At 40.9% G+C, this 26,083-nt stretch overlaps 1 protein-coding gene across 5 annotated transcripts in view; it reads right to left on the reverse strand.

The window, feature by feature from the left end:
• Nucleotides 1-369: 369 nt before the first annotated feature.
• NAMPT (nicotinamide phosphoribosyltransferase) overlaps nt 370-26,083 on the reverse strand; it is a 74,086-nt gene continuing 48,372 nt past the window's right edge. For 4 of the 5 annotated variants that reach the window (XM_081535920.1, XM_081535930.1, XM_081535929.1 and 1 more), the window contains 2 exons: nt 1,045-1,152; nt 370-734 (listed from right to left, as the gene is read on the reverse strand). The gene's annotated coding sequence lies outside the window, so the exon portion shown is untranslated. The remainder of the gene's footprint in view (nt 735-1,044; nt 1,153-26,083) is intronic. The other variant, XM_081535922.1, reaches the window with a different exon arrangement.

Here is a 26,083-nt window from a genome sequence, read left to right on the forward strand (position 1 = left end):
GAGTAAGTTTCCTCCTCCTAAGGCTACAGATGGAATGTTTGTGTCTACTCCAAATTCATATGTTGAAATCTTAACACCCTAAAGGATATTGGGCCTTTGTAAGGTGATTAAGTGATGAGGGTGGAGTCCTCCTGAATGGGATTAGTGCCCTTATAGGAAACCACACAGAGCTCCCCAGTCCCTTCCCTCTCCCTGTGGGTGGTTACAGTGAGAAGAATGTCTGTGCACCAGGAAGAGGACTTTCACCTGAACTCAACCATTCCTGCACCTTGATCTTGACCTGTAGCTGTGAGAAATACATTTCTGTTGTTAGTAAGCCACCCAGTCCATGCTCTTCTGTTATAGAAGCACAGGCAAACTAAGACATTAGGTGACAGGCACATTCATTATCTGTTCTCCTTACTTTTGAATATGTTTGAAAATTTCCATAAGTGGTAGCTTTAAAAGTTTTGATAGCATGTGAAGCTCATCAAGGTTGCTGTCCTAATCAGTTGGCTGAGCATCAGAGATGGTAAGTCGACTTGCAAGTTCAGCTAGGAAGGGGTGTGGCCTCGTCATGGTGGTGTTGAGCAATAGGGCAGTCGCCCATGGGGGAGCTGAGCCGGAGCCTGAGCAGCCTGCCAGGGCTGTGCTGGGTCCTTGGACTCTGAACAGCACGGCCTTCTCTTCCCAATTGCTTCATGGCTTTGCCCTCAATTCTGCAGGACTCTGTGAAGAGGCAGGAGCAGATATTTCTGTTGGGGAGGCAAGTGAAAAGTGGAAATCAGTCTTTAAATCTGTCTCTGGGAAAACAGCAGTAGGTGGCAGGAGTAGAAGTATTCCCATTTTCCATCAGATTTTTAAAAAAGATTTATTTATTTGGCTGCACTGGATCTTAGTTGAGGTGTGTGGAATCTAGTTCCTTGACCGGGAATTAAACCTAGGTCCCTTGCATTGGGAGTGCAGAGTCTTAACCCCTGGACCACCAGGGAAGCCCCTTCCCATCGGATTGGCCTCTCTCTCTCCCCCCCATTAAAAATCTTTTGTCAGTCCTCTTATACTCACTCTAAATCTTCCAGTTTCACCTCTTTGTCTTGTATTCCCAGCATGACACTCTTTTCCTAGTCATGGTAACTTCTTGGTCTTGACTATGATTTGCTTACTTCTGCAAATCTGCAATCAAGTATTAGGAACACTATTAAAATAGAGGTCCTACTCCAGTGACCCTCAGAGCCCCATATAGTATCTGTTATTAACAGGATGTACAGTTGAAGGAGGATAAACATAAAACACTACTGTCAACCTAAGATACCTCACCCAAACTTTCTCAATCCCTAGTCCTCACCTCTTACAAAATCCTACTACTCAAAATACAGCTCAAGGGAAGCCCAGGGCAAACTGGCTCTCCATCTGTCAACATATAGGCATAAAGATAACCAGGTAATTAAAGAGGAACTATTGGTGCAAAAGAGGAGTTGAACTGTGAACAAGCTTCCCCCTCTAGGGGAAAAGGAGGTAGTCCTGGGGAGGAGGAGAACTTTTGAGATGGTCTCAGTAGGGATTGGAGAGATTCAAGAGGATATTATATCCATACATTGAAAACAAGTTGCCATTTAAAGGAATAATCAGAAAACTAGAATTGTTGACATTGAAATCTTGACAATATGATTATCAAAATTAATTTCAGGGACTTCCCTGGAGGTCCACTGATTAAGACTGTGTGCTTTCACTGCAGGGGATATGGGTTCCATCTAAGACCCCACATGCTGCATGGTGTGGCCAAAAATAAAAATTAATTTCAAAATTCCACAGAAGTCTGAAAAAAATAGATATAGTCAAGGACTGAATTCGAAATTTGGAAAATAAATTTGAAAAAATAAATCTTCTGAAACTTAGAGAGATGATGTCAAAAGAGAAGGGAGAATGGTTGGGAAAATATCTAAGCAGTTTACTTTTGAGAGAAAGAGAATATGGAGAGAGGATGTGACTTTTTTCAAAAGAGAGAAATAACTTGGTCTTCAGATTGAAAAGGGCCCATCTCAGTACATATTGGTGACATTTTTGCCCTGTAAGAATAAAAGGAATATTCTTAAAGTTTTCAGAAAGAAAACATAAAATTGCCTGACTAAAGTCACACTGGATCAGAAAACTCCAAACAGCAACAGTGGATGTTAAAAGATGAAGCACCAAGTTCCAGGTTCTGAGGGAAATGATTTGAACACATAAATATACACCAGCTAGGCTAAGCCTAAAAGTACCTGCAGACACAGATAAGGACTTTGCAAGATCATCTTCTCTGTACTTTTTCTAGAAGAGTTACTCAGAGGTGTGCTAGAGCCAAGCAGAAAAGGAACACAGGAAAGAGAAAAACATGGGCTCCAAGAAACCAGTCTAGGAGGACAGTGACAATATGTGCTAGGATGAAGACAGTTGATCCACAGCCTAGAGTAGTGAGTTCAAATTAGAAAGGAAGTCAGAGGGCTCCATGGAAACCATTTTCAGGAAGAAAGTGGGTAACATCTTGTAGATCTTGTGATTAGGATCTAGACATGTCACCACAGCCTGCTATCGGTGAGATGGTGGCATGAGTCTTTTTTTTTTTTTTTACCCCCCAACAAGATAAAGAATGGCCCCTAGATATTCTGGAAAATACAAGGAAACACTCTACAGGGAAGTCATGGTCTGAATATGAAACAAGTCAGTTTTGAGCTGTTAGTGCTATATGAGAACTAGTGACAGGCCCTCTGAACTAAATACAACCTTTTTGGACTTGTAATGGGTACTTGGTATATGCATTTGCCTCTGTAAAGTGTGCTTTTTTTATTCCTGAAAGTGGCTTGTCATTTTTATAGCATGTTTTCTTTACATATCAGCTTTTCTCTAATATTTTTTGGAAGAATCACCTAGAGAATAAACTTAGTTATAAATTTTGTTCTCATTCTTTCTCTCTTTCCCTGTCAAAAAAAAAAAAGGGAAATAGATTTTGTAGTTTTTAACATAGTAATGGTGTCTTTGAATTTTACTTTTTTCCATTCTCATGTCAAACATATTTATTGTGTATCTTTTTAATTTTTATTTTAAATAAACTTTTATTGGTGTATAGTTGATTTATAATGTTGTGTTAGTTTCTGCTGTACATCAAAGTGAATCAGTTATATGTATACACATATGTATACACACTCTTTTTTAGATTCTATTCCCATATAGGTCATTACATAGTATAGAATAGAGTTCCCTGCACTATATAGTAGGTAATTATTAGCAATCTATTTTATATATAGTAGTGTGTATATGTCAGTCCCAATCTCCCAATTTATCTTCTTCCTGTATTCCCCACTGGTAACTATAATTTTGTTTTCTATATCTGTGACTCTATTTCTTTTTTGTAAATATGTCTACTTGTACCATTTTTTTAGATTTCCACATATAAGGGATACATTTGTCTTTCTCTGTCTGACTTACTTCACTTAGTATGGCAATCTCTAGGTCCATCCATGGCATGGAAAATGGCATTATTACATTCTTTTTTATGACTGAGTAATATTCCATTGTGTGTGTGTGTATCCCACATCTTTTTTATCCATTCCTCCATTAGTGGACTTTTAGGTTGCTTCCATGTCCTGGCTATTGTAAGTAGTGCTGCAGTGAACATTGGGATAAATGTATCTTTTTGAATTATGGTTTTCTCTGGATATATGCCCAGGAGTGGGACTGCTGAATCATATGGTAACTCTATTTTTATTTATTTATTTATTTTTAAAGGCATCTCCATCCTCTTCTCCATAGTGGCTGTTGCCAATTTACATTTTCACCAACAGCGTAGGCGTGCCCCATCAGTCGTGTCCAAATCTTTGCGACCCCATAGACGGTAGCCGGCCAGGCTCCTCTGTCCATGGGATTTTTCCAGGCAAGAACATTGGAGTGGGTTGCCATTTCCTCCTCCAGGGGAAATTCCCGACCCAGGGATCGAAGCTGTGTCTCCTGCATTGGCAGGTGGATTCTTTACCACTGTGCTACCTAGGAGGCCCAACAGTATAGGAGGATTCCCTTTTCTCCACATCCTCTCTAGCATCTTTGGTTTATAGATTTTTTGATGATAACCATTCTGAATGGTGTGAGGTGGTACCTCATTGTAGTTTTGAGTTATATTTCTCTAATAATTAGTGATGTTAAGCATCTTTTCATGTGCCTCTTGGCAATCTGTATGCTTTCTTTAGAGAAATGTCTGTTTAGATCTTGTGCCCATTTTTTGATTGAGTTGTTTATTTTTTGATATTGAACTGAATGAGCCGTTTGTATATTTTGGAGACTAAAATATAACCTTGTCGGTTGCTTGGTTTGCAAATATTTTCTCCCATTCTGAGGGGTGTCTTTTTGTTTTATTTATGGTTTACTTTGTTGTGCAAAAGCTTTTAAGTTTAATTAAACCACATTATTTATTTTTGTTTTTATTTTCATTACTCTAGGAGGTGGATCAAAAAAGATCTTGCTGTGATTTATGCCAGAGAGTGTTCTGCCTATGTTTTTCTCTAAGAGTTTTATAGTATCTGGTCTTACAGTTAAGTCATTAACCCATTTTGAGTTTATTTTTGTGTACCCACTCCAGTGTTCTTGCCTGGAGAATCCCAGGGACGGCGGAGCCTGGTGGGCTGCCGTCTATGGGGTTGCACAGAGTCGGACACGACTGAAGCAACTTAGCAGCAGCAGCATAATGTTAGAGAATGTTCTGATTTCATTCCTTTACATGTAGCTGTCCAGTTTTCCCAGCACCACTTATTGAAGAAACTGTCTTCACTGTATATTCGTGCCTCCTTTGTCATAGATCAGGTGACCATAGGTGCGTGGATGTTCTATCCTGTTACATTGATTTATATTTCTGTTTTTGTGCCAGTACCATACTGTTTTGATGACTGTCGCTTGACTTTTGATGACTTGTAGTATAGTCTGAAGTCAGGGAGCCTGAAGACTTTGAATTGTGATTAGACAGTCATTTAAGCTCAGCATCTGGAAACTTAAACTTATGGCCATTAAGAAGCATAAGCTTAAAAAAAATACCCATTAACTTTAACACCAAAGCCTCATATTTTGTAATCATTTTGAAGAGTTCCTTAGTAATTAATAAGTCTTGTTTTGAGGAAATATATAGATATGTATGAAGGTCAGTCACTACTCTAGTTTCACTTCACTTTTTTCCTGCTAAATCCAAGTAAAATGAAATGAGATAATTTTTTAGAAATTTTGTTTTTTTAATTGCAGTATAATTGACATACAGCATTTCATTAGTTTCAGGTATACAACAAAATTATTCCACATCAAAGAAAATTTAAAGCAGTTATCTCTCGGTTGTGGGTTTAGAATGATGTGTGTGTATGTGTATAGTTTCTTTCTTGATGCTCCACTTTCCACTAATCATTGCTTTCCTACTTATAAACTCATTTTTTGAAGGAGCTCCCTTATTTACTTATAGCAGGTAAAAGTTTTCACATTGAATGCTCCTGCCTATAAGATTTTAGTTTCTCAAGGACCAAGCGTGGCCTCTGCCCTGTTCCTGTTTCTCTGGCCTGGCTCATTCAGCTCATTCAACCCCCACTATGTTCTGGAGGGCACCCTGGGCAGGTGAGAGCTCTTGGCCCTATGCCCCTCTCTCTCTGCATTCTCACAGGCACCCTACATGGGGTGAGGGAGAAGAGAGCGAGACAGCCAGTCCAGGTAAGCATGGTGACCAGAGCTCATGTTGCAAGAGCTTGGAGCTCTCTGTACCAACCATTAGACTTTCAAAGTTTCAAAGAAGCCCAAATACTAATGTCAAATCAGCACAAAAAACAACGTGATCAATAAATAAAATAGTCTGGGAGGAACAGGCTAAACTCAGAGGTTCTTCTCATGAATAAGTATTTGTGGGGACAAGACATTTTTGGAGAAGTGAATCGGCTCATTTATTTGTGGAAATTTGAGGAATTGTCACAAGGGCCTGAAAGGATAATGAACTTAGGAAACTTAAATGTTTGTATCATCATGGAAAAACCTTTCATGGAAGGAGAGAGAAAAGCACAAAATTTGTTTTCTCCCCTTAAACTATAGATTTTTCTCCTTGCCATGCTTTCCTGCAGACAAGGAAGGTCTCTAGGAGAGAGAGTGAGGACAGAAAGAGGAAAAAATGCAGAGAGGATATGGGAGCTTGTCATGAGCATGAAACCCCAAGAGGCAATGAGTACGTCACCCTGGACCATGAGTCACAGAGTGACGCATAGGTCTGTGGGTCAATTTCTTTGCCCCTAGATCTTGGCATTATCTTGACTTTCATCTCTATGTTCTGCTTGTTGCATTTATACTTCAAAGAGGGAAGGCCATTTTTAACATCTTCATAGCACCTACATGCTTCTTGTTGGAACGCAAAATCATTAGGATGCATCTACATCCCAAATTAAATATAATTTTTTTGTAACTGGGCTTCTCCGGTGGCTTAGATGGTAAAGAATCTGCCTGCAATGCAGGAGACCCTAGTCCCATCCCTGGATTGGAAAGATCCTTTGGAGAAAGGAATGGCTACCCACTCCAGTATTCTTGCCTGGAGAATTCCATGGTTAGAGGAGCCTGGCAAGCTATGGTCCATGGAGTTGCAGAGTCGGACATGGCTAAGCGATTAACACTTTCACCTTTTCACCTTTTTGGTAAATATTTTTGAGAGAATACTGTTGAATCATATGAAATTGCCATTTTTAAAGTCCCCCCCACCAAAGTCATACATTAGCAGTTTTATACTGTTCAATCTAATAATTTCACCTTAGAAATTATTTGGCTGTAAGTGCTGCATTTAATTTACCATTAATTGAAATTCCCTGGTGATCCAGGGACTAGGACTTGGCGCTTTCATTGCAGTGGCCTGGGTTCGATCCCTGGTTGGGGAACTAGGATCCTCCAAGCCAAAAAAATAAAAAACTTCATAATTTATCATTACTGACAATTTCTCTGCAACAACTACATATAGGCTAGGGATTTATATAAAGTTAGAACTTTTTACCTATGGATTATTACTAGAGGTACTGACACTTGAGATGCTCATGAATATGAAAGGGAATAATTAATGGAGTTGACTTAATGTGGCATTGGTAAACCATTCTTTAAACATTTATAAACCAAAACCTCCTCGTTGTTGTTTTTATTTTGGTTGGCTCTTGGGGGCAGGCTCTGATGGGCAGTTTGTGTGCAGGAGGTTTATTAGAGGGGCTATTGGGGAAGGAACCACACAGGACAGAGAGAGGGCTGGGCTGTAGGTAGTCACAACTGGCCTCAGAAGCCACACAGAGAGCTTGGAGCAAGGATGGCCTTCATGCTGTTCAGTATGGGGCCCCGGTCTCTGGATGCAGGCCACCATTGGCCCTGGGAAGGGACTGTCCAGAGGGCTGGCAGCTGAGAGCTGTTAGCCAACATGCCCTGCTGTCCTAACACAGGGATCTGAGAAGAAAAGTCTAGCATTTACGAGACTGCCAATATTTTTAAGGTCTTCTTGTAGCACCCTAGCACTGGGCCTGGGGTGGGCAGAGGGGTCCATGGCTTGTGTAAGGAGCTGATGGGATTGAGGCTTTTAAATAGACATTTGGCTTTTAGGGAGAGAAAGGCTTAAACAGACTTAAGAGGGAAAGGAAGGGCATTGGACGAGACTTGCAAGCAGATGTCAAGGTGGAGAGAGCTCTGGGCAGGGTCAGGAGTCCTGCCTGTCGGAGCCTCAGTGGTCTCACCACTGAATCAAGGGGGCCAGACTTAACGACCCCTGTATCTTCTTCCAGCCCTGGCACTGGACGGTGCTCTGAGTCTCATCCCAGTGGCCCCAAAGCAGAACAAATCAGTGTCACTAACTGGTTCAGATTTGAACGGGGCAGCTTGTGAGTTTTCTCCTGCTTTCTTGCTCAGCCTCCTGGGGATTAGTGAAGCAGAGATGAAGACAGGATCCAAGCCAGGCCATTTTATAGAGGATCATGTTCATTTCTCCCTATGTTAGCTCGGGACTCTGAACAGGCACATCTGTGAATAGGACAGTTCATTTCATTACTGACAGATCATACAGCAGGTCACAGAAAGAAAAAAGAAAGAAAAGCAGGGAAGGAACCAATAACTAGAAAACCAGTGACTTGGTCACATGCCTGCTGTGTTCACTCGGGCAGTACATGAAACAAAGCAGAGATGATTCATGTGGTCCCTGTGAGCACACAAACTTGTGAAACATCCCATATTTTTTCAGGGGTGATGAAAAAGTTTTGGAGGTGGATATCGGTGAATGGTTGTATAACAATATAAATTCACTTAAAGCCACAGAACTGTGCACTGAAAATGGGTAAATGGTAAGTTTTAGGTTCTGAGTATTTCCCCACAATTTATAAAAAATAAAACAGACATGGCCCTAAGGGATTGCGGGTTGCATAGAGATGTCACAAAGTAAAAGTCATGCAGTTACACTGATGAAATAAATTATAGCCAGAAGAAAAGCAGTCTCACAACCGGAATGCCGCTCATGATGTGCTCACCACCATGTAAATGTAGAGTAGTGGAAGGAACCAACCTGGACATCAGCTGGCTTCAAAGCCAAACCCTGCCACTTCCTAGCTGTGTCACCTTGGACAAGACTCCTAACTGCTCTGAGCCTGTCTCGTATTTATAAAATAAAAATGACGATATTGGACTCAATATTGGACTCAATATTTAACAAGTATGTACTTGTTAAATTGAACAAGACATTGCAGGTCAGGCATTTAGCATAGTAACTGGCTCCTAGCAGGCCTTCTCTAAAGTGTTTCCTTTCTGCAAGTGAAAGGTTGCAAATACAGTATGTAGTGGGACACAGAAATTAACTTGAACAACAGTAAGGATAAAATAAAAAAACAAAAAGTATGGAGAAGTCATTTGGGTAGTAGTCCTTCACAGAGGCAGACCAAGTGCAGAGCAAGAATGCTCTAAATTGCTAAAAAAGACTTTAAAACTTGTTATTAGTCAGAGTAACAGCCTAGCTGTTGAAACTAAGACCCCTCCCCCAGTTATAATAGTTTAAACAAGATGGAGTCGGACACGACTGAGCAACTGAACTGAACTGAAACAAGATGGAAGCTTATTTTTCTCAGTGTAATAGTATGGAGGTGAGCTGTCCATGCTGGCAAGGCAGTTCTGTTTCTCAACACAAGATTTCCATCTCCGAGTCCAAAGTGTTTGCTTTAGCTTGTGACATCATCTAGGTAGCGGGAAGGGGGAAAGGCCAGGGACAGAATGCATGTTTCTTTTAGGGGCATAACTCAGAAATGACACCTCATTTTTCTACCCACACCCTATTGACCAAACACAAGCTCTGAAGGATGCTGGGAGAGTAAACTCCAGCTGGAGTTGTGTTAACAGGGAAGCTTGGATGTTCCTGACACCTGGCCATCTCAATCACAGAACTAACATTATATTTTCTCTAGTTTATAACCACAGGCTTTAACACACACACACAAAAGATAGAAACAAAGCTAATACATTTCCCAAAATGGAGGCACAGTTTCTTGCTCATTAATTCATTGATGAATGAATGCAAGAAAGATAAAGATCTGAGGCTTTTGGCCTCCAGCCTCTAATTCACAGCTCTCCTCTGATCATTGTACACACTCTCAGGTCCTGCCTCCAATCTCAGAGCCTCTTTCTCCCTGCAGTTGCTTCCAGTGTCTTTGGTAGCCCGATGTCCTCTTACGAAAAATGGAACTGGGGAAGGAATTTGGGAGGGAGACAGGTAGCTGAGGAAAATGGACACATCTCCTCTTTGGCTTTCGCTGCTCTTTCTCTAGTTCTCTTAATTGTCCTCCATGTGGTTTTCCAGCTCTGGAACCAGCCTTGATACCCTCATGCAGTGTCCAGTTGGAAAAACAGTATAACAATAGGGTGCCAGGAAGTGGGGGGAGTTAAGGCTGTAGGCTTTGGAGCCAGACTGCTTCGTCTTGAATTCCCATTTGGTCCACTGTTATCTGGGTCACCCTGAGTAAAGTGTCAATACTCACTGTCTGTGGTCATCAGTTTTTTATCTGTTAATATTAAATAGGGGTTAGTAATAGTCTGTGACCACAATATAGAAAGGTCTGAAACTAAGGTTTTTATTTATTTATTTATTTATTTTTATTTATTTATTTTTTTTGAAAATAAGGTTTTTAGTAACTCACTAGAGGGCAAAACCTGGCCTGATTTGATCTTCTTGGCAGGAAACTAATATTGATATGAAACTATTATTTTGATTTAACCCACTTAAAAAAGTCACTGTGCATTTTGCTACAGAAATGTTCATGTGTTTGATTAGGGGACAGTCCCAGACCCTGCTATAGGAGTCATGTGTGTGGGTCATGCTTTTTATAACCTGAAAAAATCTGAATTTGTAAAACTCTGGGCCCCAAGAATTTCCAGTAAGGGGACTGTGACTCAGGGGCTTCCCTAGTGGCTCAGATGGTAAAGAATCCACCTGCAATGCAGGAGACCTGGGTTCCATCCCTCGGTCAGGAAGATGCCCTGGAAAGGAAATGGCAACCCATTCCAGTATTCTTGCCTGGAGAATTCCATGAACAGAGGAGCCTGGTGAGCTACAGTCCCTGGGGTTGCAAAGAGTTGGACATGACTGAGCAACTAACACACACACTGTGACCCATTACTCTCCTTCTTAGAGTGTGGCATCTAGAAGGAATGCAAGACTTTGGTTGTGGTTAGTGTGCCAGCTCAAAGTATAATATGGGGAGAGGGGAGTGTCTGGATGATATCAGGTCAATGTCAAAACTCAAATTCATCTTCATCTGTGAGGTGGCAAAATATGGCTTCAAAGGTATGGTTAAGTGGATTTGCAAGGCCCCTGGGAGGTGCTCAGGAGAGTCCCACAGTGCTCTGGCCTCGGCCATTCCCCAGCCAGTGGTTTCATAGATGATTTCTGATAAATGAGTTCTCGAGGCTGTAAGCAACAGAAGGCTACATACGCTAGCTCAAAACAAAACATTCTCAAGGAACACGAGGTCATGAGGCAGCTGGACCTTAGGGATGTTCCGGAACTAGGGGTCAAAGCCCCATGGAAACTTAGGGATTCCCTTTCTGTCTCTTTTTCCTGCTTGTCTGCAAGTCTGCTCTATCCATCCATCTGTTTGTAGGGGAGTTTTCACTACTTTCTAATCCGGTTGGTAGAGATGGCCATTACCAACAGCTTCTGCATCATATTTCCTCCATTTCTAAGCACAACTGATTGGGGTTGAATTTGAGTTCATATTCCCCAGGAGGGAGGCACTGGCTGGTCCAATGGCTAAGGAGGTGTGGGGGTGAAGAGTGACGGGGGGCACCTCCTCAGGCCCCGAGCGCCCGAGCTGGGCCTGGTTTCCTTCCGCAGGCCTGCATCTGAGCGTCTGAACACAGGACTTCCCAGTGCTCTACCGTACAGATGGTCCATGACCCTTTCTTGGCCATCCACTCCTTGGAGCTCCAAGCCGCTTTCATCATAGCTCTTCCTCATTCCTTCTGCTGAGAGAGAAAATCTAGAGAAGCCCAGTCCCAGAAAGTCAATAGCAGCAGGAATCCCTCACCTTCTCTTGACTTGGGAGACAAATCCATGCCTTACCAGGGTTTCACTTAATTGCCGCCCCTTTAAACGTGTCATTACTTAGTACTTGGCATGTTTACTGAGTGGGACAGAAACCAAGGGTCTACTCTAGCCCACTCTGTGAAGTATTTTCTTCTTGCACTTTTGGAGGACTTTTGGGGAGGGACTGCCGCTCCCAATCTGCATGACTGAAGGTAAATAGCCTAGGACTAGTTTTTTCATATAAAGATAGAGGAGAAGAAAGAAATGCCTCTGTCCTTGAGCATTTACTTGGGGATCAGAAAGTTTATTCTGAGCTGAATTCCATAAGATCTTGTCAAACATGTGTTGCAGTCGCTGGTTCTTTCTTGGCATCTGAGCTAATGTAGAATTCTTTCCAGCCTCCCAGTTCAGTGGATTGACCATCTGGGGAAGGACCAGTGATGCAGTGTACCTGCCGAGAGCAGATGCTTCTAGGCCTCCCAGTAGTGGCTTCCTTGGTCAGTGTGGTCAATTTCCCCAGGGAGTAAAATGGGCCCTCTCTCCCAATTGCCATGCCAGCAAAACATAACTATCTCCAGCTTAAGGTGTTGTCATACTTCAGGTGCATGCAACCAGTATTCAACAACTATCTTTGCAGTTTTGGTACAATCAGGTCTTGGTGGACAGAGGTGTGGTCCTGAAGTCAGGGTGCCTGGGCTTCAGTCATGGCTCTGCCACTGTGAAAACACGGGCAAGTTGCTCACTCCTCCTGGATTTTGGTTTTCTTGTTGTGAATCAAGAGTTGTACTCAGTGAGTTCCTGCTCTAACTTGCTTTCGAGTGTCACAATTCAGAGCATTCCACGCCTTTACCAAAAAGTGTGTATTTTGGAGAGGTGAAACTCAGAAGAGCCAGTTCTGTTAGTTTGCTAGAGAGACGGTAACAAAGTGCCATGGACTGGGCAGCTTAGACAATGGAAATTTATTGCTTCATAGTTCCAGAGGCTAGATGTCAAAGATCAAAGGGTCAGCAGGGTTGGTGCCTCCTGAGGGCTTTGGAGGGGAACCTGTCCCACACCTCTCTCTGAGCTGCTGCTGGCCTCAGTTCTTGGTGTTCCTTGTCTTCTCTGCGTTCACGCTCACGTGGCATTCTCCCTGTGTCTGTCTGTCTCTGTGTCCACATTTCCCTTTTTATAAAGACACTAGTCATATTTGATTAGGCCCACCCCGATGATCTCATTTTAACTTGATTACTGTAAAGACCCATTTCCAAGTAAGGTCACATTCTGACATTCTAGGAGTTAGGATTTCAATGTATCTTTTTTGGAGAACACAATTCAGCCAGCCCATAACAGCAGTCGCAATGCATGGTTAAATATTTCTGTATGGAAGGGATGAAGAAATGGACTAAAAATAGGTTTTTAAATTTTTTCAATTAGGTGATACCTTTCTCTTCCATGGAATACTTGAAGTTGAGTTTATCAGCTAATATTGAGTTTATCAGCTGCATATCAGCTGATATGCAGTGTCCTTTCAAAGGGTTCCCTCTGAGGAAATAAAAACTGCATGTTCCTTTTTTTCCTTCTCCTCCCTGCTAGCTTGCTTCTCCCTTTCTTTTGTGTCTCCAGTTTCAGTTGTATTAATTCTCACTCTATTCTCTATTCTCCTTCATCTTCATCTTCTCCTTCATCTTCAGAAAATAAAGGGAAATCTGTCCTTTATTCTCTGGTTCACTATCCAGAGTAAAAATGCAGCTGTCATCTTCACTGAATCATGACTTCTGCTTTCAGAGCTTCTTCTTCCTCCCCACTTTTCCAGGGACCTGTAGAAACCTTGGGACTAGAGGAGTCTTGAGATGTTTTCAAGTCCACAGGTGGCTTGGGTCTCCTTGAACGGCCTACATTTTTAGGCTCTGCATAAGCATCTCTCCTTCTGAGGCATATTAGATACTGCTTTCTTATGTCAATTGAAAATCCATTTCTCCGTTCTGTCAGCAGTAAGCTGGCTGGAGTGTGACAGAGCAAAGCCATTGCATCTCCCATGGGAAGCCCTTGGAAGCAACACCAGCCTCTCAGGTTCAGATTCCTCTTCACATATGAGAGGCAGTTTTCTCTGGTTCTCCTCGTTATTTAACCATTCAGTTTCAGGATCTATGTCTAATTAGTTGAGATGACTTGAGTAGGTGATGTAACTTCTTTGAACATGAGGATCCACACCCTTGACCTGAGTTATAGTTAAAAAAAACTGGAATTTCAAGGCTCTGCTCTCTTCTCTCTAGCTTCACTTTTCTGCATCTATCTTTTAATCCACAGAGTGAAGATCATAGTACTGGCCTCCCCTTACAGGATTGTTATGAAATCAAAGGTGATAGTATTTGTCTTTTTTTTTTTTTTTTTTTGCTAATAACTACTGCTGCTACTACTAAGGGCTTGGCAGGAGTTCTTTTTCTAGACAGGATCAACAACGGAAATAAATGGAAAAACTCTTGGTTGCAAGTCACCCTGAGCTTCTAGGAAGCGGCTGGGGACAGGATGTGTGGGAAAGAATTATTCAAAGAATTACTACCAACCTGTGGCCCAAGTTCTGATTATTGGGCAGCTTGTTGAGATGCCTGGGAAATGGCCAAGTTGAGTTCTTAGAAGATCAAACCAGGGAGAAGTGCATTCACTGTTTTGGAACAGATGAAGCACAACACAGGATGACTGACATCCTTTTGACCCACCCCTCCATCCATATCAAGAACTAGCTCTCTTTGATTTCAGAGACTTGAAGAGAAAAGGTACAGAAAAGAGTCATTTTATATATTAAAAAAAAAAATCACAAAAAATTATAGCGGTTTGTTTCTACCTAGCTGGCCCTCACACATCTCTCTTCTGGCATGAAGGAGAACAAGCGCTCTGTGGACAGACTGCAGTGCGCTTACCAGTAGAACAGAAGGGGTCCTCCATCGTGGACTTGACCCAGAGGCCCCCACTTGGTAGCACTGACGGTACCATGGAACTGCCGAGTGTTGTTTCATCCTTGGGGTTTGCAGGTGAGTTTGTAGCCATCCTGGGCTTCTGTTACCACTCTAGTATCTAAGAGTGCATTTAGTGGTCTTCTCAGCCACTCTAATAAAGGCTGAAGAGCGGTTGCTTTCAAGAGCCTGAGGGCTTGGCATCTGTCATGCTTACACGTAAATGATTTCAGTATCCAGAGAATCGCATCAGAAGCTAATTAAAGCCAGGCCTAAATTATTTATCTGGTCAGATTTTTGTTCAGTCTCTTATTCAAGATAGACTACTGCTCTGCTAGTATCATAAATCTTCTTTACGAGTCTGTGATCGTAAGAAAGCTCTGTGGCTTTCTGATACCCTAGTGATTGTTAATTTTTGTGTGGGATCTGACCTTGGTATAAAAAAAATCTAACAAATTTACCCAAATCTTCATTACTACTATGTGTGATCAACTGAAAGCTTGTTATGTAGCATTGGTGAAACTACCTCGTGGTGATATGACTGTATGTTTAGAGATGACAGAAATAAATTTGAACTTTTATCCTTTAGAAAAGCCCTAAGATCAGCAAAATATAAAATACACACAATTCTTAAAAAATTAAGGTGACTATATTAGAGCAGTCGTTCTCAAATTTTTCTGTGTATCAGGGCTACCACAGTAGGTCTTTGCTATAGCCTTTCAAATGTGTTTTTTTTTTTTAAAAAAAAAAAACAATGAAAAAACAAAAAACTCCACTGATGATTCTGATAAGCTCCATTTTACAAAATAGTCTTTTACATTTTTAAACTCTGTCAGCACTGGCCCTTGTGGTGTTAGTTGTTCTCACTAACCCAATTACTTCCCTTCGTTTTAGTTATAAACCATAAGCATACTTTTCAGGATGGGAACACATGTAAACCCATGGCTGATTCGTGTCAATGTATGGCAAAAACTACTACAATATTGTAAAGTAATTAGCCCCCAACTAAAATAAATAAATTTATTTAATAAAAAAAAAAAAAAAACCATAAGCATACTTTTAAAGCATTGACGCTAATTTACAAACTCTTAGCTAAGGACTTCTACTGTTCCCAAAGTAATTTATTTCTCTTTCATTCATTGTTAGCTCTTATGTCTTTTGCCTTTAATCCTCTTCTTAGCTAAAAACAACAAACAAAAACCCCAAGAAAAACAGAGTAGGGAGTAATTTGAGAAAAATCCTTTAAATATCCATGTATTAATACATGTGTCTTCATGTATGCAACTGTGTTATTCTGCGGCTTTTTAGGTTGCGATATCAGAATCTACCTCAAATGAGCTCGAGCAGAAAAGTGAATTTATTGGCTCATGAAACTGGAAAGTCCAGACATGCAGCTGTGTCAGCTTGATTTAGAGGGTCTGTTAGCCACCCCAGCTTCCTTCACAATATGAGCCTCCTTTTCTCTCATTGTACGTAGGCTTACTCCATGTGGCTAAGAGCAATGTCCACAGGCAGCCTGAGAGTCACAAACCTTAGGCAGATATCCTAATAGAGCACACCCATAGCTAAGCACTTTGATAGAAAGCTCTCTTCTAATGTCTCCATTTACCTCTAGGAAAGAATACGTATATTACCACCTGCTCGGGTCCCATCTCATTGCTGTGATGGTGCACCATGATTGACAGCATCACCTCGACTATATAGAATATGAAGGAACCCTCCAGAGAAAAAGCTGCCCTAGAGAAGAGGTGGCAAATTGTTTTCTAAAGTAAATATATTAGGCTTTATGGGCAACATGAATCACTGATGCATGTTTTTTTTCTTTTGCTAAGCCTTCTTAGTACTACTATGAGGAAAAAGTACTGGAAGTAGGATCAAAACTGAGTAGAAAAAGGAAAATAGGGACAAAGGAAAGAGGGAATGCAGAAAAATGAGGGCAAATTGGTACATATTTTTAGAAAGTATTAAGGCCATATATTTGTTACTATAAAACAAAATTAACTCTAGAGATATGAGGTTAAAAAAATTATTGGCATCTACCCTTTGCAAAAATAAAAGGAAAATTCATTTTACTTAAGTAGAGCAACAGGAAAAGACTGTGGTTCATGGTCGTACAAGGTTCTTATAAGAAAAAATAGGAACAGAAGAATAACATTCCTTCTGATGAGGAAAGCACACAAGAAGGACATGCTCACAAACAGGATGAAAGCCATAACCTAAATTTAAAACAAGCTAAAATGAAATAAGAAAATGATAGAAGGTATGGAAGAACAACATAAATCAAAAGTAGAAATAAAAGGTAGAGAAACTCACAAATGAAGTATTTAGAAAAATACTGAAGAATGCTGTTATCTTTCGCATAGTACTCTGAAAAACAGAAAGGCTGAGGAACTAGTTCTTTTTAGTCTACCTAAATCAAGAGGAAAACACCAGTTCAAATGATTCAAAAAGGCCTGATTTATTCTTTTGGGCTGGAGTTCTTTGAGCAAATGTGTCCATTCATAAGGAAAGGACGTTTTTCTCTAAAGTGCTTATTATCACTACTAATGTGGGTCTCTTGGAGTAAAAGTGTCAAGTATAATCTCTCTCCTTCTGAATAGTCTACATGTTCACATATATATTCCACATATCTCTGTATACCTATACTCTCTGTGTATTCTTAAAGCAGTAGATCTAGAAAGTTTTTCAAAGTGACATTGGATCAGGATATGTGAATTGTCACCTAGGCAGGTAGATGGCTTTGAGTATTCCAGTCTAAAGAAGGACATTTTCTAACCAAAGGAGTCAGTCTGTGTCTAGCAGACTGAGTCCCGTTTACTGGTGTGTGAGTGTGGGATACTTCTCCAAGTGCATAGTCCAGGCAGGTTGTTCGCAGTTTCCCAGGGTACCATGTACACTGGAAGACCTTTGAGGAAAGCTCAAAGAGGTGGTCAGGGTAGAGAGCCCACCTCTGGCTCTTTTCATGGTTTTTTGCTTTTGGGGGTTGGCTGGTTGTAGATTTGTTAGGGTGCCCCTACTTCCTCCTTCTTTATGGTCTTTGCTCTCTTGTTGCCCACAGCCTGAGCTGGCTCAGTGGCAGTCTGGACTGCTGGTGGACATCCTGGATTGCCTGCTCTTTCCTTCCCCACTTGGAAAGCTCTGCACATAGGATTTATTTTCACCCCTTGTCCCAGTGCTGCAGGTAGTCAGCTGCCCGAGAAGTTGTTTTGATGACGCTGATACAGCCCTTCCCGGCTCCTGCTGGCTCCTCAGTGAAGAGCCTAGGTCAGCGTCAGAAGGAACTAAAAATAGCTGGAAATGCTCTAGCTCGTCATTCTCAAGTAGCTGGGTCAGATGAGGCACCAGGAAAAGAGAATCGTGGAGCCTGATGTACAGCTCTGAGGCCTGCAGGCGCCTCTTTACAGAAAGCCTGTGTGTGGTTTGGACAGCAGAAGAGCAATAGACACACACACATTCACACACACCCATACTCCACACACTGCACACACAATGACCAGGTACTGTAGAACCCTGTGGAAAATAAAATGCCTGTTGTATATCTAGAGTTTGGCAAACAGTGGCTTCCTTGGAGGAAGTGACAGAAGGCTGGATCTGGCATGAGATGCTGCATTGTGGACAGGCACAGGGGTAAGGAAAAGAAGGAAAGACTTTTTCTTATGGCTGATGCCGTGCAGCCGGGAAGATGAGCATGGTGGCCTGTGGAGTCACACAGCCCTGGCTGGAGGTCTGACTCTGTTCCTCACTAGCTTGTTACTTTCTGTTTGTTTTCATCAGCTGTTTTCGGCTCCAAAGTGGGGATGATGCCTGCCACAGAGAGCTGTTGAGGGGATTAAGGAAGGCCACTCATGCAAAGTACCTAGCATGCCCAGCACAGAGTTAGCAAGCATAATTGTTCATTTTTTGATTTATGTGGGAAGTAGCACAGGGAGAAAGTCTGTTTACTCACCACATTCCTGAAGCTTATCTGGTTATGGTTGGAGTGTGAGCCATAGGCTATTCCTGAGTGTGGCTCGGGAGCAGCATGATGTGGGGCTTCCTGGAGAGCTATGGTCTTGTGAGTATAAGACCAGGGTAGGTGCTGCTGTACTGGGTCAGTTTAGGCCAGTGGTTTCTAACTGCAGATCATGACCACTAGTGGTTCAAGACATCCAATTTTGTGGCCTAGAACCAGCATTCCCAAAACAGTAGACTAGAATAGACCCAAACAGAACAGATGCAGCAGTGTAAGAAGACGGCACCAAGTAAGGGTTTCGGTAACATATGTATGTAGTGTGTGAAATGTATTTCTTACTAAAGATTGTGGTCAAAATGTAGAAACAAACAAGTAAAAATTATAGTCTGGAGAATCAGATATTTTGTTTAGGGAGTTCTGAGTGCCCTGGGAGTTCAGGCCTTCTGACCTGTGAATTCTTGAGGAGGTCTTTGTACCACTTGTAGTAGTTTGGAGTTCTGTTGGAGAACAGTCTAATTTGACCATTTTTTGCTTAAAGCAGATGGAAGTTCTAGTCTGGAGTTCCCCACAAGCAGCAGGTGAATGAGGGCTACTTGAATGGTTGACCAGTTGATAAGCACTGGTATTTGGCTCCAGGTAATAAGGACCTGGGGGCAGGGAAAGAAGAGGCAGGTGGAGGATGAGATAAGGCAGGATGGTGAGGGGTGGTGGGAGGGAGAAGTGAGCATTGTGAATAGGATTAGGAAGTGCCATTTGCTCAGCAGGTACCTGGGGACTGTCTTCCAGGGGCGAGGCCCTGGGGCCTGTGCAGCTAAAAGGTCAGGCCTTGTTCCAGCGCTCACAGAGCACAGCATCTGGTGCAGAAACAGATGAAGGCCCGCCAAAGTAGTAGTTTTATCCAATGAGTTCTATTTTTTACCTATTAAAATTTAACGTGTCCCTGAATATAACATGGGATTGAGATAGTTTTTCAACTGTTAGTGGTATATATATTATTTTGTTTTCTGTTCCTAGTTTCAAAACTAGCTGAGAGGGAGAGGAGTGACGTGTTTCTTCCTCTCTGTGCGTACACACACACGTATACATATGTACACAATGCTAAATTAAATTGCTTTTGAGTTTTGTGATCTTCAGTTTTTTCAATGGGCTAGTGACCCATGATAGCAGAAAGCTCGTCTCACCCTCCTCCAACATTTGGGAAAACTCATTTCCAAAAGAGTCCTGGGTACCCCATGGTCTTGGCTGATGAGGTCAGCACTTGTAATTCTGTTTATTACAAATGCTTGTTGTTATTTCTTGATAACAATAATACTTGCCCCTGATGAAGATCATAGATAACACAGAAACATACAGACTCAGAACTTTTTTGGACATGGAAATTGTTGCTAGAAGGCTCCTTCAAGGTTTATTTTTTTTCCAGGTTATCACATGTGAAGAGAAGAGGAAATTTTTTTTAAATTTGAAGTATAGTTAATTTACACTGTTGTTAGTTTCAGGTGTACAGCAAAGTGTTTGTTTTATATATATGTATCCTTTTTCAGATTCTCTTCTGTTATGGTTTATTACAAGATACTGAGTATAGTTCCTGGTGCTATACAGCAGGATCTTGTTTATCTGTTTTATATGTAATAGTTCATATCTGCTAATCCCAAGCTCCTAATTTTTCCCTCCCCTCCCCTCTTTACCCTTTGGTAACAATAAGTTTGCTTCCTATGTCTGTGAGTCTGCTTCTGTTCTGTAAATTAGTTCATTTGTATCATATTTTTAGGTTCCACATATAAGTGGTATTTCTCTTTCTTGGTCTGATTTATTTCACTTAGTATGGTCATCTCTAGGTCCATCCATGTTACTACAAATGGCATTCTTTCAGTCTTTTTTATAACTGAGTAATATCCACTGTGTGTACATATGTATGTATTTATATATATATACACACACAAACATCATCTTCTTTATCCAGTCATCTACTGATAGACATTTAGGTTGTTTTCATGTCTTGGCTGTTGTAAACAGTGTGGCTATGAACACTGGGGTACATGTATCTTTTTGAATTAGAGTTTTGTCCAGATATATGCCCAGCAGTGGGATTGCTGGATCACACGGTAACTCTCTTTTTACTTTCTTAAAGAACCTCCATACTGTTTTGCACTGTAGCTTCACCAACTTGCCTTGTCACCAACAGTGTAGCAGGGTTCCCTTTTCTCCACATCCTCTCCAGCATTTTATTATTTGTAGACTTTTAATGATGGCTATTCTGACTGGTGTGAGGGGGTACCTCATTGTCTTTTTTATTTGACAACATGCAACATGAAGGATCTTTGTTCCCCATCCAGGGATCAAACCTGTGGTCCCTGCAGTAGGATCTCAGGGTCCTAACCACAGGACCACCAGGGAAGTCCTCATTGTTGTTTTGATTTTCACTTCTCTAATAATTAACAACGACGAGCATATTTTCATGTGTCTATTGGCCATCTGTACGTCTTCTTTGGAGAAAGGTCTACTTAGGTCTTCTGTCCATTGTTTGATTGAGATGTTTGGTTTTTTGTTGTTGTGTGAGCTGCTTGTATATTTTTTGGAAATTAAGCCCTTTTTGGTCACATCATTTGAAAATATTTTCTCCCTTTCCATAGGATGTCTTGTTGTTTTGTTTACTGTTTCCATTGCTGTGCAAAGGCTTGTAAGTTTGATTAGGTCCCATTTGTTTCTGAAAGGGCATGTTTTGACATGTTACTAGATTTGCAGAGCCTAGAAATAGTTCAAAATGTGTCCTTTTCCCAGAGCTAAGTCATTCCCCTCATTCTTCCCTGTAGGAAAAATACTGTGACCTTTCTTTCCTCAGGCAGGCTAGGTGGTGACAAGTTGTATAAACCTCATGGAACCATTCTTGGCCATCTTGCACGGTGCCTTGTTCTCTAAGCAGAAGGGAGGGCACTGCTGGTGAAGTTTTAGGATGGAGGTGATAAGGTTTATAAAGCACTTAGGAGTAAAATTCCACATCAGTATTTGAGTAGTGATTTATATAGAACAGTGATTCTCAACCAGAGATAATGGGTGTTTATGAATTCTCTAGTGGTCTATCCCAACTACACAGACCCCTTTTGCTGTCATATCTAAGAACGTATCATATGTTCAGGAATAAGTGTATCACTATGTTTTAGAAAAGCCCCACAGGTAATTCGCACTCTATCCTTTTCCTACTCCACCTACTGATACAAAAGGGAATGCATGTAAACCTGGCTTAAAGACACAGAATGTGGAGGTGAAAAATACAAGAACTGGAAGCTAAAAGGTTCAGGAAAAAAAAGAACAGGAGGCACGATTTCTCAGATGCATTTTTTCCTGCAGTGAAGTGTCCCCTGACAATCCTAAATGTGGCTTCTTGGGCATCAGCATTATCTGAGGGGAGATGGCTGTTTGCCAGAGGCACATACTATCCCGAAAGCTTGGTAAATAAAGCTCTGAGCCCAGAACTGGAAGCTCTGTTGCTTGTGAGTGCCACACTTTGTTGGCACCCCGTGGGAACCAGTGATGCAATGTGTAGTTTCAGCCTGCCTTGTTCAGAAATCCCCAGCAAACAAGTCCTCTGATTTAAAGGGAAATAGCAGCAATTATTTTCAGTAAATTGTTCATTTCAAAAATATTTTCATCCTTTTGGCATATTTTAGACATGTCTCTTCTAAGTAGCAAATATTTGAATTAAAAAAATTTTTTTCACTGTATGTGTGTGTAGGATATTTATGTATTATTGACATACATGTTACATATATTGAATGTATGTAGCATACAATTCCATTATTTTTCTGTTTGCCCTGCTTGTTTTTGTTTCCTTTTCTCTCATTTTTGGCCAACTTTTGAAACATTTTAATCTTTTCCTGTTTGAAAGTAACATACCTTGTTCCTATTCCTATTAATTCAACAAACATATTTAACCGAAGTCTAAAAACTGTCAGTAAGTTTAACCTCATTCTGACAATTCAAGTGCCTTAGAACACTTTGAATTCCATTTACCTTGCTCCTGAGTTAGGCTATATCTGTAGACTTTAAATATTGTTCAATTTAAATTTGTTAGACATTATCATTGTTTTTTCATATAATCAATTTTGTTTAGTTGCCCCATATGTATTTACTACTTCTATTGCTCTTCATTCTTTTATCTCCTAGAATTTTCTTTAGTGAGGGTATGCTAATGGCAATCTTTCAGTGGTAGGTGATCTGAAAATGTCTTTATTTTCATTCTCGAAAAAATATTTTTTTGTGGGAGTAGGGTTCCAGGTTGGCAATTATTTCCTTTTAGGTCATTGTGTTGTCTCTTGGCTTCCACTGCTCAGAGTCCAGTTGTTGGTCTCTGTCCTTAGAAAACATTTTTTTGTTTTTGGCCATGAAGCTTGGCTTGCCAGGATCTTAGTTCCCTGACCAGGGATTCAACCTGGGCCTTTGGCAGAGGTAGCACAGAGTTGTAACCACTGGATCGCTGGGGAATTCCCACAATCCTTTTTCCTCTGGCTGCTTTTATTTATTTTTTTCTTTTTAAGACACTTGCTGTGCTATTTGCAGTTTCACTATAACATGTCTGTGGTGTGGCTTTTTAAAATTTGTCTTGCCTGGGATTCATTGAGCTTCTTTCACCTTTCACTTGTTGCTTCTTATCAGTTCAGATAAATCCTGAACCCTAATTTCTTGAAATATAGCTTCTACCCCATTTTTTTTTCTTTTATAGCTCTGATTAGATATGTTAGGCCCTTTCCCTCTTTCACGTTGCTTCTTTCTGATTTTGTCCATTTGTTTTGTGCTGCATTCTGAATAATTCCTTCTGTCTTCTTTCTTCTGTCTTCCCTTTGGTTCCCTCTGCGGCCGTCTAATCTGATAATTTCAGGATCTGTATTTTTTATTTAAACAAATTCTGTTAATCTCTTTTTCAAGTTTGTTAGGTCATTAAAAAACTTTACTATTCCATACAGCTATTTTCAAGCAATTTCATTACAGAAAACATGCATGTTTTATAATAGCTCATACTTTCCATATCCAAAACTTCTGGATTCTTTTCCTGTCACTCTCATTCATGGTGTCCTGTTTCCTTGTGTGATTTCTTTGTGCGTTGCTCGTGTTTCTTAGAACATTATTTTGGGAATTCTTTGAGGCTTAGGATGAAACTGGATCCTTTCAGAAGAGAATTTGCATTGTCAGGCATTTAGAGAATTCTACCAGTCCAATTTAATCTAAATTTACAGCTTGAAGTTTCTGTAACACGTAGGGGTATGAATTTGGATTGCAACTAGGTGCATGGGCTAGCTTGTAGTGACACTTTCTTAGAGGTTTTTTTTTTAAACTCGGTCTGCCTAGAGCTAAAGCAGTTTTTCTTGCAGGGACCTCTTGGTGTGGGGGTTGGTTTACTGCTAGCTCATCATCCTGAAGTAGCTCTTTGCAGGGCCTGCTTTGTAGAGTGTCTTTGATGTCTATTCAAATGTCCTGTCAGGCCCTACAAACTGAAGCTCATAGTCCACAGGCTTGATAGATACCCAAGGACAAAGGTACCTTCAGGGCTTGATCTCTATTTCCGGTCTCCTTTTCACTTGGATTTTGACCTAGTAATTTCTTATTGTCCTGTTAGTTCAATACCAAAAAAAAAAAAAAAGAGTTACCTGATCATTTTTGTTGTTTTCAGTGGGAAGGTGGTCAGAATTACCTAGTCTGTTACATTTCTGGGAACAGAATCATCTAGTTATAAAAATACTGAGAGCATTTGTCAAAATTTTGGTGTTATTTGTTTACACAGATGATTCTGCTTCTCCATCTGTAAAAAGGGCATTTAAAATAGCCACCAATTTTGGGATCTGGATCAATGAAGTCTGTAGAACCATTGAGAACTGAATTAAAATTGTATTTAATTACTCTTTGTTTTAAGAACAATTTACGGTGATTAAGATCTTAAAAATTTTAACAGTACAACTAGAAGCGCAAATAAAGAAGGAGGGGCATTTGGTAGAGTGAAAACTAAGATCATGGCATCTGGTCCCATCACTTCATGAGAAATAGATGGGGAAACAGTGGAAACAGTGTCAGACTTTATTTTTATGGGCTCCAGAATCACTGCTGATGGTGACTGCAGCCATGAAATTAAAACACGCTTACTCCTTGGAAGGAACGTTATGACCAACCTAGATAGCATATTTAAAAGCAGAGACATTACTTTGCCAACAAAGGTCCATCTAGTCAAGGCTATGTTTTTCCAGTAGTCATGTATGGATGTGAGAGTTGGACGGTGAAGAAAGCTGAGCGCCGAAGAATTGATGCTTTTGAACTGTGGTGTTGGAGAAGACTCTTGAGAGTCCCTTGGACTGCAAGGAGATCCAACCAGTCCATCCTAAAGGACATCAGTCCTGGGTGTTCATTGGAAGGACTGATGCTGAAGCTGAAACTCCAATACTTTGGCCACCTCATGCGAAGAGTTCTCATTGGAAAAGACCCTAATGCTGGGAAGGATTGGGGGCAGGAGGAGAAGGGGATGACACAGGATGAGATGGTTGGATGGCATCACCGACTCGATGGACATGGGTTTGGGTAAACTCCGGGAATTGGTGATGGACAGAGAGGCCTGGCGTGCTGCGATTCATGGGATCGCAAAGAGTCGGACACGACTGAGCGACTGAACTGAACTGAACCCTTAATCTCTGCCCTGCAGTTACAGGTGGCCTCATTTTACTTCACTTTATTTATTTGACAAATTAAAGATTTGTGGCAACCCTGCATGGTTGATGATGCTTAGAATTTATTAAAAATATTTAAAATTAAGGTATATACCTTGTCTTTTTAGACATGCTATTGCATACTTAACTGATGATAGTATAGTGTGAACCTAACTTTTATAGGCACTGGGAAAGCCAAAACTTCATGTGACTCAGTTTATTGTGATGTTTATTTTGAGGTGGTCTAGGACGGAACCTGCAGGGTCTTTGAGGTCTGCTTGTAATTAGGAGTCAGTGTGGAGTGTGTGTAGCAACCCCCTTTTAAGTTATATGTAGACTGTTCTATTTGCAAATAAGAATTTTTCTCTGAAGAAGGTCCATAGCTCTGAGTACATTCTCAGGGGTCCAAGATCCAAGGAAGGTTATGAACTACTTAAGTACATACAAGGAAATCGTAGGCCAATAATTTATCCTCTTTACATGTTAAGTTTTTTAACCTTTACTTTGATGAAACATTTTACTTCATGAATTCACTGTTAAGGATTTTCCAAAAAAAGACATTAATATATGAGCATACTTTGAAAAAGTTATCCATCTTAAGAGCTGTTTTAGAAATACACGCAGTACCTGTGGAAGCCAGAGGGAGGGCACATGGCATGGGTGAGAATGACAGATGACAGAATCGTTGCCTGATTCTTGGGGGGCATTATCACCTAGCACCTAAAATGAGTAAGCCAGAGGCAGCATAAGCAAGGAAAGAAGTAGGGAAATGGTGTGATATGTGGCCACACTTAAAAGGTAAATGTGTGAAGAGCCCCAGACAGAGAAGGAACCCAAGGTATTACAACATACAAGATGAAGCAGTTTCAAGGAATGAATTATTAACAGTGGCAAATATAGGAGAGATCCCCAGATGAGATAACTAAACATATTTGTTTGACAATCAAGAGGCCTCTGTTTTGTTTAATGAGGG

The sequence above is a fragment of the Giraffa tippelskirchi genome, chromosome 10 (genome assembly GCF_054371585.1).
Source record: "Giraffa tippelskirchi isolate mGirTip1 chromosome 10, T2T-mGirTip1v1.2.pri, whole genome shotgun sequence".
NCBI lineage: Eukaryota > Metazoa > Chordata > Mammalia > Artiodactyla > Giraffidae > Giraffa > Giraffa tippelskirchi.